The sequence below is a fragment of the Bubalus kerabau genome, chromosome 2 (assembly GCF_029407905.1).
Source record: "Bubalus kerabau isolate K-KA32 ecotype Philippines breed swamp buffalo chromosome 2, PCC_UOA_SB_1v2, whole genome shotgun sequence".
Lineage (NCBI taxonomy): Eukaryota > Metazoa > Chordata > Mammalia > Artiodactyla > Bovidae > Bubalus > Bubalus kerabau.
This window is the reverse complement of record NC_073625.1, coordinates 24590651-24610492: the sequence shown is the minus strand read 5'-3', so window position 1 is coordinate 24610492 and position 19842 is coordinate 24590651.

Genomic DNA, 19842 nt, shown 5'->3' with positions numbered 1-19842 from the left:
CTGTTTACCTTAAGTAGCGTGTCACATTCCCCCAGCTCCTAAGTGCTAATGGGAGGAAGGGATTGGGAGTGCGGGGTTTGGGCGGGTAGGGGGTGGAAGTAGCTGATGGCTTCAAAACAGCTGGCTTTGTTTCACTTGGGCTTAGAAGTTTCCATTTGGAAAGGCTTGTTTACTGGTAGAGAATAGAGCAGAAAACATTTCGTTCCACAGCGTCCATATATTTGTTCTCTAATCTAAGGCTCTTCTTGAAGGTCTAAGAGGGGTATTGCTTGCAGAATTTCCCATGTTGTTGACTAATTTCCCTTTGGGAGCATTAATTACCCCTACACACCTCCTCTGCACTTAAACCCAGTAACAAGCTCCCTTCGTCCCTGCAACAGCAAAGTGTTCAGTAGGCCACGAGGGTGGCCAATAGTGACACAAGTATATTTAATTGAAACAAAAAAGCCTTTAGCTTGTTTAGGTGCCCTTTTAGGTAGACAAAGAAATTTTAGCACACTGTGAGGAAGAACACAGTTAAAAAGTAAGATAACTTATAAATTGAGTATCTTCAATATGGACTGAGGGAATGCCTATATATTTGTAAGAAACGTTTTCTTGGAAAAGTTTGTCCCAGAGCTTGTTTTCTTTTTATGGGTGTAGAGCGAAGTATCAGAAAACATGACAGATTCACTGACAGATTTCATTTTATATCACAACTAAACCATCTGCAGATACTCACTGCAAACCACTGGCAGAATTTTGTGATACTTGTTTTAATAAATACAGAAATCAGATTTCAGGAAGCAATTCTTTTCTGGACTGAAAAAAAAGATTCAAGGGAAAGATGATTTTCCAAAGCTATAGTCACCAGAGAAATCCCCTTTTTGCAGACCCTACGCAGTGAAATCTTGGAGAATCTAAGCATTGAAAGCATAGGCTGCCCGTGATCTGAGTTTTGGATCCACAAAAATATTAATGTTGCAGAAAGGCGGACCCCTTCCAGGGCCTGAAACTGGGCTCTTGTCTAACACTCAGAAATGAATTGTCCGAGGAGACGCATGTGCTGACAAAGCAAGAGATTTTATTGGGAAAGGGCACCCAGGTGGAGAGCAGTAGGGTAAGGGAACCCAGGAGAACTGCTCTGCCGCGTGGCTCACAGTCTTGGGTTTTATGGTGATAGGATTAGTTTCCAGGCGGTCTTTGGCCAATCATTCTAATTCAGAGTCTTTCCTGGTGGCACACGCATCGCTCAGCCAAAATGGACGCTAGTGAGAGGGATTCTGGGAAGTGGACAGACACGCAGTGTCTCCTTTTGACCTTTCCCAAACTCTTCCAGTTGGTGGTGGCTTATTAGTTCCGTATTCCTCATCAGGATCTCCTGTCATAAAACAACTCATGCAAATGGTTATTATGGTGCCTGGCCAGGGTGGGTGGTTTCAATTAGTGTGCTTCCCCTAACATTAACATCATAAACAGTTGGACAGACACTGAAGAATAGCTTACCAGTCACTTCAGAGATCTTCGTGTGTCTTGCTGTCATTGACAGATATAAGAGTACATTTTTCAATGTGGACAATGTAATATGTGTGTGCATGTGTGTGTGTGTGTGTGTGTGTGTTTACTGCTCTCATTAGACTAGAGGCAGATAGTAAACAAACACAGGAATGAGCATGATTGAAATAAGAGCTATGTAGGAAATATCAAGTACAAATTCTTATTTACATAGGTTTCTAGACTATAAATTTTTGGAAAAATGAGTAGTCTATTATATGATGACATATGTAGAAGAATATTTTTGTAACATCATACATACCAGCAGTCCCCAGCTTTTTGTTACCAGGGGTCAGTTTTGTGGAAGACAATTTTTACATGGACTGGGGTCAGGGGGATGGTTTCAGGATGAGTCAAGGGCATTACATTCATTGTACACATCGTTTCTAATCTAATGTCGGCAATGATCTGACAGTAGGTAATGGTCAGTAATTGGAGGTTGGGGACCACTGATATACACAAATATTCCCCCAAATATTTCTATTTTTCTCTATTAGAGATAATGAAGATCAATTATATATTAATGTTTTAAACTTTCACAAGGGAAGAAGAAATAATGTTTAAACCTGATTTGATTCTAGGAAAGTTTTATATTTCCCTAAGAATTTGGTTTGTTCTTCTCTTCCAAATTGAGGCCTGTGTAATAAGTTAGGTTTTGTTTTTTGTAATTGTGCTGAAGAAACTCAGAGTCAAATTTAAAATTTGACTGGCATTTGTATGCTCATGTTCCTTTGTTTTGACTTTTCTGTTTCTATTGCATTGTTGGGCTTCCCTGGTGGCTCAGACAATAAAGAATCTGCCTGCAATGCTGGAGACCCAAGTTTGATCCCTGGGTCAGGAAATCTCCTGGAGAAGGGAATGGTTACCCACTCCAGTATTCTTGCCAGGAGAATTCCATGGACAGAGGAGACTGGAGGACTGCATTATTACTTGTATTTATCCTATATTACAAGCAAATTAAGAAAACATGAGAAGAGGAGAACTGGAATATATAAATAACTTTAAAGAATTGAAAAAATCTATAATTATGTGAATACATCTCTACATAGATCTTAAAAATGAAATGTCAATAATCTGTATATTTCTTAAGCACCTATTATGGAAATTACCCTATTAATACAAAGATTAATTTAAAAAATCTATGATAACCATCCATCCCTTCTCTATCATTATACTCCAATATATAAACATTTAAACTAGCAAAATGTATTGTTTTTTCAATAAATTAATTTTTCTGAAAATGCTACATGCTTTTTACAAAACATTTAAAGAATATTTCACGTTGTAACTATATATCTCATTTGGCCAAAAAATCTAGACTGAGTTCAGTTCAGTTCAGTCGCTCAGTCGTGTCCCACTCTTTGCGACCCCATGAATCACAGCACGCGAGGCCTCTCTGTCCATCACCAACTCCCGGAGTTCACCCAGACTCACGTCCATTGAGTGAGTGATGCCACCAGCCATCTCATCCTCTGTCGTCCCCTTCTCCTCCTGCCCCCAATTCCTCCCAGCATCAGAGTCTTTTCCAATGAGTCAACTCTTCGCATGAGGTGGCCAAAGTACTGGAGTTTCAGCTTTAGCATCATTCCCTCCAAAGAAATCCCAGAGCTGATCTTCAGAATGGACTGGTTGGATCTCCTTGCAGTCCAAGGGACTCTCAAGAGTCTTCTCCAACACCACACTTCAAAAGCATCAATTCTTTGGCGCTCAGCCTACTTCACAGTCCAACTCTCACATCCATACATGACCACAGGAAAAACCATAGCCTTGACTAGACAGACCTTTGTTGGCAAAGTAATGTCTCTGCTTTTGAATATGCTATCTAGGTTGGTCATAACTTTCCTTCCAAGGAGTAAGTGTCTTTTAATTTCATGGCTGCAGTCACCATCTGCAGTGATTTTGGAGCCCCCCAAAATAAAGTCTGACACCATTTCCACTGTTTCCCCATCTATTTCCCATGAAGTGATGGGACCAGATGCCATGATCTTCGTTTTCTGAATGTTGAGCTTTAAGCCAACTTTTTCACTCTCCACTTTCACTTTCATCAAGAGGCTTTTGAGTTCCTCTTCACTTTCTGCCATAAGGGTGGTATCATCTGCATATTTGAGCTTATTGATATTTCTCCTGGCAATCTTGATTCCAGCTTGTGCTTCTTCCAATCCAGCATTTCTCATGATGTACTCTGCATATAAGTTAAATAAGCAGGGTGACAATATACAGCCTTCACGAACTCCCTTTCCTATTTGGAACCAGTCTGTTGTTCCATGTCCAGTTCTAACTGTTGCTTCCTGACCTGCATACAGATTTCTCAAGAGGCAGGTCAGGTGGTCTGGTATTCCCATTTCTTGAAGAATTTTCCACAGTTTATTGTGATCCACATTGTCAAAGACTTTGGCATAGTCAATAAAGCAGAAATAGATGTTTTTCTGGAACTCTCTTGCTTTTTCCATGATCCAGCGGATGTTGGCAATTTGATCTCTGGTTCCTCTGGCTTTTATAAAACCAGCTTGAACATCAGGAAGTTCACGGTTCACATATTGCTGAAGCCTGGCTTGGAGAATTTTGAGCATTACTTTACTGGCGTGTGAGATGAGTGCAATTTTACGGTAGTTTGAGCATTCTTTGGCATTGCCTTTCTTTGGGATTGGAATGAAAACTGACCTTTTCCAGTCCTGTGGCCACTGCTGAGTTTTCCAAATTTGCTGGCATATTGAGTGCAGCACTTTCACAGCATCATCTTTCAGGATTTGGAATAGCTCAACTGGAATTCTATCACCTCCACTAGCTTTGTTCGTGGTGATGCTTTCTAAGGCCCACTTGACTTCACATTCCAGGATGTCTGGCTCTAGGTCAGTGATCACACCATTGTGATTATCTGGGTTGTGAAGATCTTTTTTGTACAGTTCTTCTGTGTATTCTTGCCACCTCTTCTTAATATCTTCTGCTTCTGTTAGGTCCATACCATTTCTGTCCTTTATCGAGCTCATCTTTGCGTGAAATGTTCCCTTGGTATCTCTAATTTTCTTGAAGAGATCCCTAGTCTTTCCCATTCTGTTGTTTGCCTCTATTTCTTTGCATTGATCACTGAGGAAGGCTTTCTTATCCCTTCTTGCTATTCTTTGGAACTCTGCGTTCAGATGCTTATATCTTTCCTTTTCTCCTTTGCTTTTCGCTTCTCTTCTTTTCACAGCTATTTGTAAGGCCTCCCCAGACAGCCATTTTGCTTTTCTGCATTTCTTTTCCATGGGGATGGTCTTGATCCCTGTCTCCTGTACAATGTCACAAACTTCATTCCATAGTTCATCAAGCACTCTATCTATCAGATCTAGGCCCTTAAATCTATTTCTCACTTCCACTGTATAATCATAAGGGCTTTGATTTAGGTCATACCTGAATGGTCTAGTGGTTTCCCCTACTTTCTTCAATTTAAGTCTGAATTTGGCAATAAGGAGTTCATGGTCTGAGCCACAGTCAGTTCCTGGTCCTGTTTTTGTTGACTGTATAGAGCTTCTCCATCTTTGGCTGCAAAGAACATTATCAATCTCTTTTTGGTGTTCACCATCTGGTGATGTCCATGCATAGAGTCTTCTCTTGTGTTGCTGGAAGAGGGTGTTTGTTATGACCAGTGCATTTTCTTGGCAAAACTCTCTTAGTCTTTGCCCTGCTTCATTCCGTATTCCAAGGCCAAATTTGCCTGTTACTCCAGGTGTTTCTTGACTTCCTACTTTTGCATTCCAGTCTCTTATAATGAAAAGGACATCTTTTTTGGGTGTTAGTTCTAAAAGGTCTTGTAGGTGTTCATAGAACCGTTCAACTTCAGTTTCTTCAGCGTTACTGGTTGGGGCATAGGCTTGGATTACTGTGATATTGAATGGTTTGCCTTGGAAACAAACAGAGATCATTCTGTCATTTTTGAGATTGCATCCAAGTACTGCATTTCGGACTCTTTTGTAGACCATGATGGCTACTCCATTTCTTCTGAGGGATTCCTGCCCGCAGTAGTAGATATAATGGTCATCTGAGTTCAATTCACCCATTCCAGTCCATTTGAGTTCGCTGATTCCTAGAATGTCGACATTCACTCTTGCCATCTCTTGTTTGACCACTTCCAATTTGCCTAGATTCATGGACCTGACATTCCAGGTTCCTATGCAATATTGCTCTTTACAGCATCAGACCTTGCTTCTATCACCAGTCACATCCACAGCTGGGTATTGTTTCTGCTTTGGCTCCATCCCTTCATTCTTTCTGGAGTTATTTCTCCACTGATCTCCTGTAGCATATTGGGCACCTACTGACCTGGGGAGTTCCTCTTTCAGAATCCTATCATTTTGCCTTTTCATACTATACATGGGGTTCTCAAGGTAAGAATACTGAAGTGGTTTGCCATTCCCTTCTACAGTGGACCACATTCTGTCAGATCTCTCCACCATGACCCACCCGTCTTGGGTTGCCCCACAGGCATGGCTTAGTTTCATTGAGTTAGACAAGGCTGTGGTCCTAGTGTGATTAGATTGACTAGTTTTCTGTGAGTATGGTTTCAGTGTGTCTGCCCTCTGATGCTCTCTTGCAACACCTACCGTCTTACTTGGGTTTCTCTTACCTTGGGCATGGGGTATCTCTTCACGGCTGCTCCAGCAAAGTGCAGCCACTGCTCCTTACCTTGGACAAGGGGTATCTCCTCACTGCCACCCTTTCCTGACCTTCAACGTGAGATAGCTCCTCTAGGCCCTCCTGCGCCCGCGCAGCCACCACTCCTTGGATGTGGGGTTGGTCCTCCTGGCCGCCACCCCTGGCCTCAGGCATGGGGTAGCTCCCCTCTGCTGCTGCCCCTGTCCTTGGACTTGGGTAGCTCTTCTAGGCCGTTCCTGTGCTGTCTCAGCCTGGCATTCTTGGCCGCTGCCCCTGACCTCAGACATGGGGTAACTCCTCTTGGCCGCCGCCCTTCAGGCATGGGTAGCAGCCAAGAGGAGTTTTCTAGTCTGAAAACCTACATAAATAAGAATATACAGCCAAAGATGGAGATGCTCTACATGCAGTCAGCAAAAAGAAAGACCAGGAGCTGACTATGGCTAAGATAATGAACTCCTTATTGCCAAATTCAGACTTAAATTGAAGAAAGTAGGGAAAACCACTAGACCATTCAGATATGACATAATTCAAATCTCTTACAATTATACAGTGGAACTGATAAATAGATTCAAGGGATTAGATCTGATAGATCTGAATTATCTAATACATAATTCAAATCCCTTGCAATTATATAGTGGAAATGATAAATAGATTCAAGGGATTAGATCTTCAGGCAATAGTGCCTGAAGAACTATTGACGGAGGTTTGTAATATTGTACAGGAGGTGGTGATCAAAACCATCCCCAAGAGGAAGAAACACAAAAAGAAGAAACACAAAATTGTTGTCTCAGGAGGCCTTATGAATAGCTGAGAAAAAAAAAAAAGAGAAAGAAGTGAAAGGCAAAGGAGAAAAGGAAATACATACCCATTTGAATGCAGAGTTCCAAAGAATAGCAAGGAGAGATAAGAAAGCCTTCCTCAGTGATCAATGCAAAGAAATAGAGGAAAACAATAAAATGGGAAAGACTAGAGATCTCTTCAGGAAAATTGGAGATACCAAGGGAACATTTCATGCAAAGATGGGCTCAATAAAGGACAGAAACAGTATGGATGTAACAGAAGCAGAAGATATTGAGAGGTGGCAAGAATACATAGAAGAACTGTACAAAAAAGATCTTCATGACACAGATAACCACGATGGTGTGATCACTTACCTAGAGCAAGACACCCTGGTATGCAAAGTCAAGGTGACCTTAGGAAGCATCACTGCAAACAAAGGTAGTAGAAATGATGGAATCCCAGCGGAGATAATTCAAATCTCAAAAGATAGTGCTGCACTCAATATGCCAGCAAATTTGGAAAACTCAACAGTGGCCACAGGACTGGAAGAGATGTCTTCATTCCAATCCCAAAGAGAGGCATTGCCAAAGAATGTTCAAACTACTGCATAATTGCACTCATTTCACATGCTAGCAAAGTAATGCTAAAAATTCTCCAAGCTAGGTTTCAACAGTATGTGAACTGAAAACTTCCAGATGTTCAAACTGGATTTAGAAAAGGCAGAGGAACCAGAGATCAAATTGCCAACATCCATTGGATCATTAAAAAAGTAAGAGAATTCCAGAAAAAAAACATCTACTTCTGCTTCATTGACTATGCCAAAGCCTTTAAATGTGAATCACAACAAATGGTGGAAAATTCTTAAAGAGATGGGAGTACCAGAATACCTTACCTACCTCCTGAGAAATCTGTATGCAGGTCAAGAAGCAACAATTAAATAGAACCAGACATGGAACTGGTTCCACGAGCTGGTTCCAGATTGGGAAAGGAGTACATCAAGGTTGTTATTCTTGTGATTATTTGTTTAATATGTGCTTCTATTCTAATGGAAGCAGGAACTTTATCTTGTTAATCAATTTTCACATTCCTCGAGAGCAAGGGGTCAGTAGATTTTTTTTTTTTTTAAATAGGGCCAGATGAGAAATATTTTAGGCTTTGCTGACCATGAGATTTCTTGCAACAACTCAGTTCTGGTGTTCTAGTGTGAAAATAGCCATAGACAATAACTCAATGAATGGTTGTGACTCATCTCAAATAAAATTTAATTTGTAAACACTAGTGACTAGCCATAGTTTGCTAGTCTCTGCTGTAGAGTTAATTGACATGCAATATATTTGAAACGGAATGAATGGGAATCTTAAATTCAACATAAGATCTGGAGAAAGGATAGATTTCATATTTAATTGCACCAGTGGTGGAACAGTTGTTTGTTCCTTTTTTTTTAAACCACATATTGCTCCGGAGTTGAAAATGATATTAAATATTCTAAAGGAAATGAGGACCACAGTTAATATGCTCTCCTTTGGCCAACTCTAGATGGTAATATAATCTAAAGAAATATTATTTTTGTTGTTTGCAATGTAATTTCAGTGATTTGTCATGATGTTTTTCCCTAAAAGGAAAGAAATTTGTGATCAGTAAATATTTCAGATCTTCAAAATGTTGATTTATTTTTGTTTTTAATTGTCCTCTCAAACTATAAACGTTAGATTAAAAGCACAGATGTAGTAAGCTTTAAATAATTGGTACTTAGATTATTTAGGACAAAATCTATAGTTGCAGCAGTATAGAAAAATAAACAAGAGTAAAATTGTCATCCCAATAATTAAACCCAAAACAGCACTAGCCATTTTGTTATTTTGCAATGTAATTAGTCAGTAATGACTATCATCTTTCTACAATATTCAGAGAAAATTAGAATAACCGCCCACTAACAAATTTAAAGTATATGCATATTGATGTATTTGATGAGTATCATTATGTCAAGAAATCACTATAGTTGAATGAATTTAAACTGTAATAACTTCTTGAAGTACTTGCCCATTGAGCTATGTTTTTGAAGGGAAGGAAATGGATTGCCTGGAAGCAAAGGAGAGGACTTTTCAGACCAAGCATAGTGGATAATGGATGCATGGTAGGACAAGCCTTAATTTTCCACTCAACTTTGCTAACTTAGGCCTCCCCTAAATAAAGAAGTATTAGATGAATGCCTCCAAGTCATTTAGCTCTGAAAAGTGAGGCTAATTTGCCCTCGGACACAGCTTTCCAATAGTTTGCATCAAAGTAGTTTCTGCCGCTTCTCACACAAGCTATAACATGCTATTGATTTTTGTAAGCTTTGTAATTTTTATTTTTTCTGTCTACCATCTCTTTCATGCTCCGCTTTAGAACTTATCTCACCAGCTGGGCATTCTGCTGGTGGAAACATTTAATCTGAACTTTAGTCATTTTCTATCTGGGCATCAAAGAAGAAAAGAATTTTTTATTTTGGTTCATTTATTTACTAGGAAAAAAATAAGACACATTGCAAAAAAAAAATTAACTCAAATTATGTGAAAATAGCAAAATAGATCTTAATAGGCACCTACTGTGATTTAATATGCTTATGGTCTGTGTGCTCAAAATGGTGCAAATAGGCCTGTAGGACTTAGAAAGTAAAGAAAAAAAACATTAGAATAAGGTTTTTGGGACTAAAAAAATTAAGAAAAATTTTATGGAACTAGGAAATAATTGAAAAACTGTCAAAGAAAATCAGAAAATGAACTGAAATATTGGGATGGGAAGCAACAGTGGAAAGAATCACCTAAATTTTTTACATAGAAAAGAAAACAGACTGGGAAATACCTTTGTAGATAATAGAAGAGTGAATGCTTTTGTCTTATTCTGTGAAATCCTCTCTATAAAGAGAACCTGGTAAGCAACCAATATATAAAAGAAGAAGAAAAAAAAAAGTGTACAAAAGACAAAGAGGACTTGATAGACATATAAGGACACATTTCAACACTTCTAAATAAAAATTGCGTTGCAGCAACATTTTGGTGAAATTCATTGATTCATTTTAAGAGCACTCTCAAACGCTGGTAAAGATGCAGTGAAGTTGGTTGGGATTAAACATGGTGGTGGCATGAAACCATTTTGAGAAGCAATAAGATGGTCATTTCTGCCAAGAGGAGAAAATAATGTAAACACTTGGGTAAGTCATCCTTCTTTAGGGCAATCACGCTGGAGAAATAATCTCAATGCAGAAATGTATCTATCTAAAAATTTTATAGCATTTAAAAATAAATATATGTAAAAACCTCAATACTAGTAATGATGACACATGCAGACATTTAAAATAGCAGTTGTGAATACCATGTACTGCAGGACAAAATGCTTCTGGAGTATTAAGTTAAAATCTGAATACAAAATTATATGTACATAATTATATACACACACATATATATAAACAGTGATTAGTGGAGATGGGAATATGACTATCTCAAGCTTTTTTCATTCTATTAATGGATAGAAGAATACTACCAATATTACTTTCATGCTACAAATGTAATCTTCAATATAATTAATAGAATTTAATTAAATTATATTTAATTAAAATATAAAGATTATTAAATACCATTTTAAAGATCTCACATTTTTTATTTAGAGATAAAAAATTGGTTTTCTTAGTGGCACAATTGCTTTTACGTCTCAAGAATTTCCTTGAAACTGGCTCATCTGTCAAACTTCATGTAAGCCCAGTTTCTGCTTTGAGGTGATGACAACAACCTGAAAAATGTATTTTGGTGAAATTAAGATTCCATAGATTTCTATCCCCCAAATGACATTAATTCCTTTCTAGAGATTGCTAGGTTGTGTGAATATGGAGTATCTGAAAGCATTTCAAAAATATGTGACTTTGGCTTCTTTATTTAATCTGGAGCCTTAGATTCCTAATTCATAAAAGGGTAATAAGATTTTTTTCTTTTTCAAAATTTATTGCCAGAATTAAATGAGAAAGATCTAGACTCATTAACATAAATTGATTTTGTTTCCTATTTTAAGTTATAAAAAGAAAGTCGGTTAACAAGTGACCTGCTTCTAAATATGTGCTTCCAGGCTGCTCACCCTGTTTCATTCTCAGTTGTCTGATCTGTGAAATGGAGCTGGTCTGAATGACTTATTGAGGTTCTAACTCACTTAATTGACACCAAAAGTGAGAGTTATGCAACCACATGCTTAATTAAATTTTTTCACATTTCATCTTAAAAGTTTTGTGTTTAGTCACTGGGAATATTTGTCTCTAATTAGGAATATTCTCAAACCTCAGATTGTAAGTGGAGTGGAACTCTTAGAGCAACAGATAGCTAGGTAAAAATTGAAAACAGTACTGCCTGGATCTAGTTCAGCTTTTGTTTGATTATTGTACATCAGTTGCAGGCTATGCTAAATTAGGTTGGATTATAAGAACATCAGGTCAGACTATGCCTTGGACATCAAAGAGATGAAACCAGTCAATCCTAAAGGAAATCAACCCTGAATATTCATTGGAATGACTGATGCTGAAGCTGAAGTTCCAATACTTTGGCCACCTGATGCAAAGAGCCTATTAGTTGGAAGAGACCCTGATTCTGGAAAGACTGAAGGCAGGAGGAGAGGGGGACGGCAGAGAAAGAGATGGTTGGATAGCACCATCGACTCAATGGAAGTGAGTTTGAGCAAACTCCTGGAGATAGTGGAGGACAGGGAAAAGTCGGACATGACTCAGCGACCAAGCAAAAACAATAACTGAAAATATGGTCAGACCGGTGAATCTGCACAAAGTATGTTGAATCAGCTTGAATGATGCTGAGTTAGCACACATTCTGCTGCATAATAGTGAACATACAGGTCAAGATCCATGTGAGGGACCCTGGTCCCTCTTCCACATCTCCCCACTCCATCAAAATTGCCTTCTTTATTTAAAGTTGTTAATGTACCATATGTTACAAATAATATATTCACATAATGATTCCAGTTATTGTAGGAAAATCCCTCTCTATTATCATGTTAGTGCCTTGGAAATCTCAATAACCTTAACATTCTGTCCTGGAATTTGCTGACAGGCTGTTTTATCTGGTTCTAAACACAGAATTGCCTTGAAACTCAAAGCAGAAGCCTGAAAGGAAGGTGAAATCCATTTTCACAAGAGAGCCTCATCAGCTTGAGTAGTAAACACTCAAGCTCCACTTGAAAGTCAGCGTTTCTCTCTCAGGTGGAAAAAACAAAAAATGTGAAGAGGGAGTGAAATGCAAAGAGAATCCAGAAAGGAGAGTGAGGACTCCATGAGATGGCAACATCATGAGGAGGGAGAGGGACAGGGTGTACCATTTAAAATGACCTGGTCGCCATGTGGTTGTAAGCCAGAGCCTCATCTAGAGAGCTGGGTGTTGTGAAGCACGACCTAGATTAGAAATTCACAGGGGCTTTAAGAGCACTCTCCACATTGATGAGGATGTGATTTTAAAAAGGACTGAAGAGAATGTGTCCACTGGAATGGGTAAAGGGAAGATATATTTGAGGCAAGACTCTTGCAGGGGACATATCCTTAGGTATGCAATGTTGTAGCAGTAGACCCATCAGAGGCAAGGTCTTGCAGAGGGCACAATGTTATGTTTTTATGGTTTCCCTTTTTTATAGCAGATATTACCTAATTAGGAAAAAGAGATTTTATTGCAGATTTTACTTTACTGTAAAAGTCAAAGCACTTTCAGGAAATGAATGTAGCATTCTCCCAAAGTGCTTAGCTAAATGAGAATTTCAAAAAATAGCAACTGGCAAATCTTCCCCTTTACCTGTGAATGATTGAGGAAAAGAGAAATAATAGAATAATCTGCCAGAAAAAGATAAATACTTGTTCATGTAGATGAAATCTCTAGTGCTAGACATTGTAAAACTGTTCAGTGAATTCGATACAAATATCGGCCTTTATGGGAATGGCAGAGCTGAACTTACATATTCATTCAATTTTGATTATTTACTACTCACAGCCTCGTGCTAGATGTTATTAAGGTGGCTCCACTAATGCGCTCTCTTTCTGCATTAGAATTATGAATTCATTAAGAAATATGGCAAAGAAATGGGTTTGTCCTAGGATTCCCATCCATTTAGAAATCCCCACGGAGACTATCAGTCAGTAGTTCAGCTTGGACACACCAGGTGTAGACCACGAGTTTTTCACAAAGATACTGTTAAAGCAGCATTAATACGATAGGAAGGGTTATAAAGAAGGGGAAGGAAGAAGGATTTGATAGGAAAAGTTTCAAACTGCTGTGCAGCTCGAAGAAACTTCTGCTAGGTTGATCCAAAGTGCTTCCTGCTTAGACATTCAAAGGAATGGACTGTAGTGATACCCACAAGTTTCAGTTATTTGCTGTGATCAACCTGATGTAGCAAGGCCTCAAAATATAGGGTCATCCAGAGTGCAGCTCTGCAGGCTGACTGCCCATGACCTCAGTAGCAGGAGACCAGGGAGCTGCCATTCCTGTTGCCATACCCGGTGTGGTACTGTAATTCTTTTCCTTTCGGACTAAAGTCCAGTCGATATAGTTATGTACTGGTTAAAAAAAAAAAATCAGTTTTTTCCATCTGCAAATGTCTTTGCTTTACCTTCATGCTTTAAGTATATTCCCTGAAGTATATTCCCTGGGCCACAATACTGTATCAGTGGATTTTACTTCAGTCTTTTGAAAACAGTGTCGCAGAGTCTTCTAGCTTTCATTTTGTCGTGTATCAGTTTTCAGTCTAATTCTCTATTTTAAAGTAAGTTACTCTTTCGGGTTAATTTTAAGACCCTTGTCTTTGATGTTCTGCAATGTCACTACAGTATGCCCAGGTATCATTTATTTATGCTAACAGATTTGTTTGCATTCCTGAATCTAGGCATTCACTTCTATTATGAATTCTGGAGGTTTAAAATTTTTTTCTTCTGCTTCCATTATTATTATTTTTTTCTGGATCTCAAACTAGACTTATATTCAGCCTTTTTCCTGCAGTTGTAGGAAGGTACATGGGGATAGACTTTGCTAAACTGAAGGAAAAACTGATTAAAATTATGATACTTCTAAAGATCTCCTCCATTGCCTAAGGATGTAGTGAGAGTGTTGCACTAGAAATGTACTAGAGTGTTGTGTTAGAAATGTCTGAGCAGAGTTTGGGTGTGCCTGAGGAATCCTTCTTGCTGATATTCCAACATGATAAAGGTGAATTTATAAGATAATCTTCAACTTCCTTAAAATCTTAAAATTCTAATATTAGTATAATAATGCTCAAATAATTTTATTTCTAAAGCCTCTAAAGAGTTGTTAAATATAGTACTTTAACCTACATCTCATGATAATATGTGTAAAAAGGGCCCTATCTTACCACTCTTTCAAGAATGCCAAAATTAACTTAAAATGTTCTAGACAGTTGACCTTGATGTTCACTCAGCATGGATTACTGTTGACATGAATAGTGCAGTTACCTGTCAAAATTATTTTAGATTGCCTCAGTGTTCTTGTGAAGTTTTAATCAATTTAAAAATGTGTATTAAAGAAGCAAATCTTCCCTCTTTGGCTACAGTTCCCATTTACTGTTCTGTAAGTCTTAAAAAAAAAAAATTCTGGCCTATAGGGTCTTTGAAAAAAGAACTGGTACTTCTGTTTATCCAAATGTTGTCTTCAGAAAGCACGTCCACCACTGCTCCTGATTTCTTGTACTCTTTAGGTTCATCATGTAATTCATATTGTTGCAGGAAAGGGGACCCCTTCCAGGGCCCAAAACTGGGCTCTTGTCTAACACTCAGAAAAGAATTGTCCGAGGAGACACGTGCTGACAAAGCAAGAGATTTTATTGGGAAAGGCACCTGGGTGAAGAACAGTAGGGTAAGGGAACCCAGGAGAACAGCTCTGCCACGTGGCTCACAGTCTCGGGTTTTACGTTGATGGGATTAGTTTCCCGGTGGTCTTTGGCCAATCATTCCAATTCAGAGTCTTTCCTGGTGGCACATGCATCGCTCAGCCAAGATGGATGCTAGCGAGAGGGATTCTGGGAAGTGGACAGACACGCGGTGTCTCCTTTCGACCTTACCTGAACTCTTCCTGTTGGTGGTGGCTTATTAGTTCCGTATTCCTTATCAGGATCTCCTGTCAAAAAACAACTCATGCAAATGGTTACTATGGTGCCTGGCCAGGGTGGGCGGTTTCAGTGTGCTTCCCCTAACAGTATCAACCTACTCCCCCCACCACCTGCCCCACACTGTCTTTATTATCACTTTCTTCTAAGTCAAACAAACAAAAAGTAAATACATTAATAGATGTAGAACATTTAAAACAATGACGGCTGATACATGAGAAAGTGACATATGAAACTGGGAGAAGAGTTTGTGGCATCTCTAGCCTTGTTCATGGTCATTTGGGTCATCTTTACCGTGCTGTCCTCTGTGACTGATGGTGTACAGCGTCCCTCTGCTCCCTGTCTGGTTAAAGGACCCCTTTAGTTATTGTACAGAAACATGACTGAAGGAGCAACCTACACACATGAACACTGGAAGTCCTGCATTCCCGGGACTGAGAATCAGTGTGTTGGGAGTCTTGTGTTTTCTGCAAGGGTTTTGACCTAAAGCTTTTTAAAGAACTATCCACCTCTGGGGAAGCGTTTGTGAATTATCCATCACCAGCTGTTTGTTCCTGGATACCACCACAAATACTAGCTTGCCAGTTAAAGCGGTTATTTAATTTGAGACACCTCTGGATCTGGATGAGACATTAAATTGTCTTCCCGCTGCCCCCCACCCCCATTAGGTGAACAGTTTTTAAACTATTAGTTAAATTTCAAGTCTTCAGAAAAGTATGTGCATGGCCCATAGCACAGTACAGGTAGCATTAGTAACAGTTTCCATTGTAGAAGGTTTTCAGATACTTGAGTAAATAAAAATCTTTACTTGAAAAAAATTTGTATTTAATAGCATTGTTAGTCTAGCTTAACAGAAAGAAAGTGAAAGTCGCTCAGTTGTGTCCGACTCTTTGCAACCCCATGGACTGTCCATGGAATTCTCCAGGCCAGAATATTGGAGTGGGTAGTCTTTCCCTTCTACAGGGGATCTTCCCAACCTGGTGATCAAACCCAGGTCTCCCGCATTGCAGGTGGATTCTTTACCAACTGAGCTGTCAGGGAAGCCCACCTTAACAGAATTTCCATGTTGTACAACTCCTGAGGGTGTCCATGTAAACAGCACAACCTTGATTTTATGTAGTACACAGCCTGTGTGGTTGTAGAAAATGGTCTTGCATCTTAATGTAACCGGAAAAAGTTGTCACATCTTCTGTAGAGATGACATAAATGTTCTCATTGAATTGGTCATCAGGAAACTCAATAACTATTATAACTACTCTGAACAACTTCTCGGTAACACTAATTATTAATATGTACCCACTCAAGTCAATATGTTTATTAGTATATGCATGTATAGTAATTTATAATTTTCAGAAAGTTAAAACAGTGAATCTTGTGCAAATACAAAAGAAAATAGCCAGCAACATTTTATAAGTCGGCAATTTTATTCAACTCAGGAATTAATGAGCAAACTAGCAAGATGTAAAGACTGACTCAAACAGAATTTGAAGAACATATACACACGTGTGTGCATGAAGCAAATACATAATTCTAAATTGGTTAGCATTTCTTAGGACAATAAAATGAGTTGTTTGTGATGTTTCTGATTATCTTGGTTACATGGCAGAAATTACTTGTAACTTCACTGAACAGAATTTATTGTATTACTACGGACAAATATCTTTTACAATACGAATAGCTCTGTTCAAGTTAATTTCTAGGCCACAAAATTATAAAATAGCCCACAAACGGAAAATCAACTAAATCTGTACCTTCATGTAAGATGAGACTGTATCTGGAGGATTTGATAGGCAATCCCAACCAAAATGCCTTGCTCATTTCCAAATCTCAACTCGGAGAACAACCAAATATATTAGGGATGTGAAAAATTGTCCATATGGTTGAAGATACATGAATTGTAATTGTCCTGGGTCTGTTTCTCTGAACATATAAATGAAAGCTGAGTCTATTTAGTTACTTATATATTTATCTATCTTGGAGCTTTGCTATTGTTCAGTCCCTCAGTTGTGTCCAACTCTTTGAGACCCCATGGACTGCAACATGCCAGGCTTCCCTGTCCTTCACCATCTCCTGGAGTTTGGTCAAACTCATGTCCATTGAGTCAGTAATGCTGTTCAACCATCTTATCCTCTGTTGTCCCCTAGTCCAATCTTTCCCAACATCAGGGATTTTCATATGACTCGACTCTTTGCATCAGGTGGCCAAAGTATTGGAGCTTCAGCATCAGTCCTTCCAAAGGATATTCAGAAGTGATTTCCTTTAGGATTGACTGGTTTGATCTCCTTGCTGTCCAAGGGACTCTCAAGATTCTCTCCAACACCAGAGTTCAAAGGCATCAAGCCCAAGAAAATAAAGTCTGTCACTGTGTCCATTGTTTCCCCATCTATTTGGATGTAGTGATGGAACTGGATGCCATAATCTTGCTTTTGGAATGCTGAGTTTTAAGCCAGCTTTTCCAGTCACCTCTTTGGAGCAAAATATAGTATTTATTCTTGAGGAATAATTTTTTCTTATGTAGTCTTTCTGGGTTAATGCTTCATGTGTGTGTGTATACATGATTTACTTATGTCTTTAATATATCGTGTGTCAAAATTTAGAGATATAAGACCAACAGATACAAGTAAAAGGTATTTATCATCAAGCCCAGGTTATTTTTACTTTTTAAGCAATTCAAAATATGTCCATCTATTAATGTTAATCCCATCTGCTGTGATGATTTATGTAATGATTTATACAAAGAATATCATCTCATAATTGGGAAGTTTTTCTTTCTGATACCTGAATGGTTATTTGCAAACTCTTCCCATAGAATTTAGACTTGATCATGCTAGTATATTTCCTTCTTGTCATCTGAGCTTTCATTTTTTAAATTTATTTAATTTTAATTGAAGGATAATTGCTTTACAATTTTGGTTTGATTTCTGCCATACATCCACATGAATTAGCCAAAGGTGTGCATATGTCCCCTCCCTCTTGAACCTCCCTCCCACCTCCCACCCTTTCCCACCCCTCTAGTTTGTTTACAGAGCCAATGTTTGTATTCCTTGTATTCCTTGAGTCAAACAGCAAATTTCCATTGGCTGCCCATTTTACATATGGTAGGGTATATGCTTCCATGCTACTCTTTCCATTTACCTCACCCTTCCTTCCTTCCCCCTGCCCTTCTCCATAAGTCTGTTCCCTATGTCTGTGTCTCCATCACTGCCCTGCAAATAGGTTCATCAGTCCCATCTTTCTAGATTCCATACATGTGTTAATATACGATATTTGCTCTTCTCATTCTGACTTACTGACTTACTTCACTCTGTATAATAGGCTGTAGGTTTATCCATGAGAAACGGTCTTCAAATGTTGGTCTTTTTGTAGGGTGAGATGCTCTCTGTCCCTTCTGCCTATCACTTTTTCCACTCCTTGATGATATACCCAGGCACGGATTAGTCCATATTAATGGGCAGAAACACTGCATTCTGTGATGCACATCTGTGCGTATATCTCTCACTCTAATTTTCTGTCATCTCTGGGTGAACTCAGTAAGCCACCCAATTCTCTCTTCCTGCACTCTTCCTTGTACTCACAATTAGAGCAGACTGGTGATCACTTTGGATTGTGCAGCTAGGTAGAAGGAAGTGCTAGATTCACAAGATTAGCATTTAGGCTCATAGAAGGAAGATGTTCTGTTCTCTTCCAATAAGTTTCATGTTCCCAGTGTTTGACCAAGATTCTGCTTCGCTAGCTCAGCTAGTAACAGGGAGACTGGTTCTTGCCCTGATGGTATTGCTGTGCATCTTGGGGCTCTTGGTTCTCTGGGGAAACTTGAGTAGAGAAGGAACAATTGGTAACTTCACTTATGCACCTAATAGTTATCACTTGATTCTTTCTGCAAAATGTATATATTGATGAATGTCTCATATAGACAGTTATACTTTTATATTAAAGCTCTCTGTGAGACATAAAAAGAAGATGTTTTTCATAAAAAAGAGTAAAAATGGAAAACAGCTCTTTTTAGTACATTTTAAAGTACATTTTTTTTTCTCTACTTCTCCCCACTATGCCAAAATGACATTAAAATTACTATTTAAAATAGGGAAAAGAAAGCAAAGCAAAAAAGAGAGAGAGAAAGGGAAATTAAAGGGAATTTGGAAGATTTCGTGAGTTTCTATTACATGTTGGGGATCTGGTATTCCTTGAGAGGCAGCCTACTTTCGTGATGAAGGGATTGGACTCTGACATCGTATTTCCTGGACTCACTCATCTTCTACAATCTACTGGCTAAGAAACCATGGCAAATTAAATAGCCTTTTTGCTCCTCAGTTTTCTTATCTGAAAAATGGAAATAATAATGTCTGCTGACAGGATCAGGTAACTTATTCTTTATAAAACAATGTGCTAAGTGATGTGATTTTGTATCTTTGCCTTCAATTTTTACAGTCACCCTGTAAGAAGCACTTAACATTTCAATGAGAAAAAGTAATCACCGTGAAAGATCACATCTAAATTATTAACACTTCTCTTTTTACTGAAATAAAAGGTGTAAATACATGTCTATTTTAGTTACTACAAACAAAGAATGCTCAAACTACCACACAATTGCACTCATCTCACACGCTAGTAAAGTAATGCTCAAAATTCTCCAAGCCAGGCTTCAGCAATACATGAACCGTGAACTTCCAGATGTTCAAGCTGGTTTTAGAAACAGCAGAGGAACCAGAGATCAAATTGCCAACATCCGCTGGATCATGGAAAAAGCAAGAGAGTTCCAGAAAA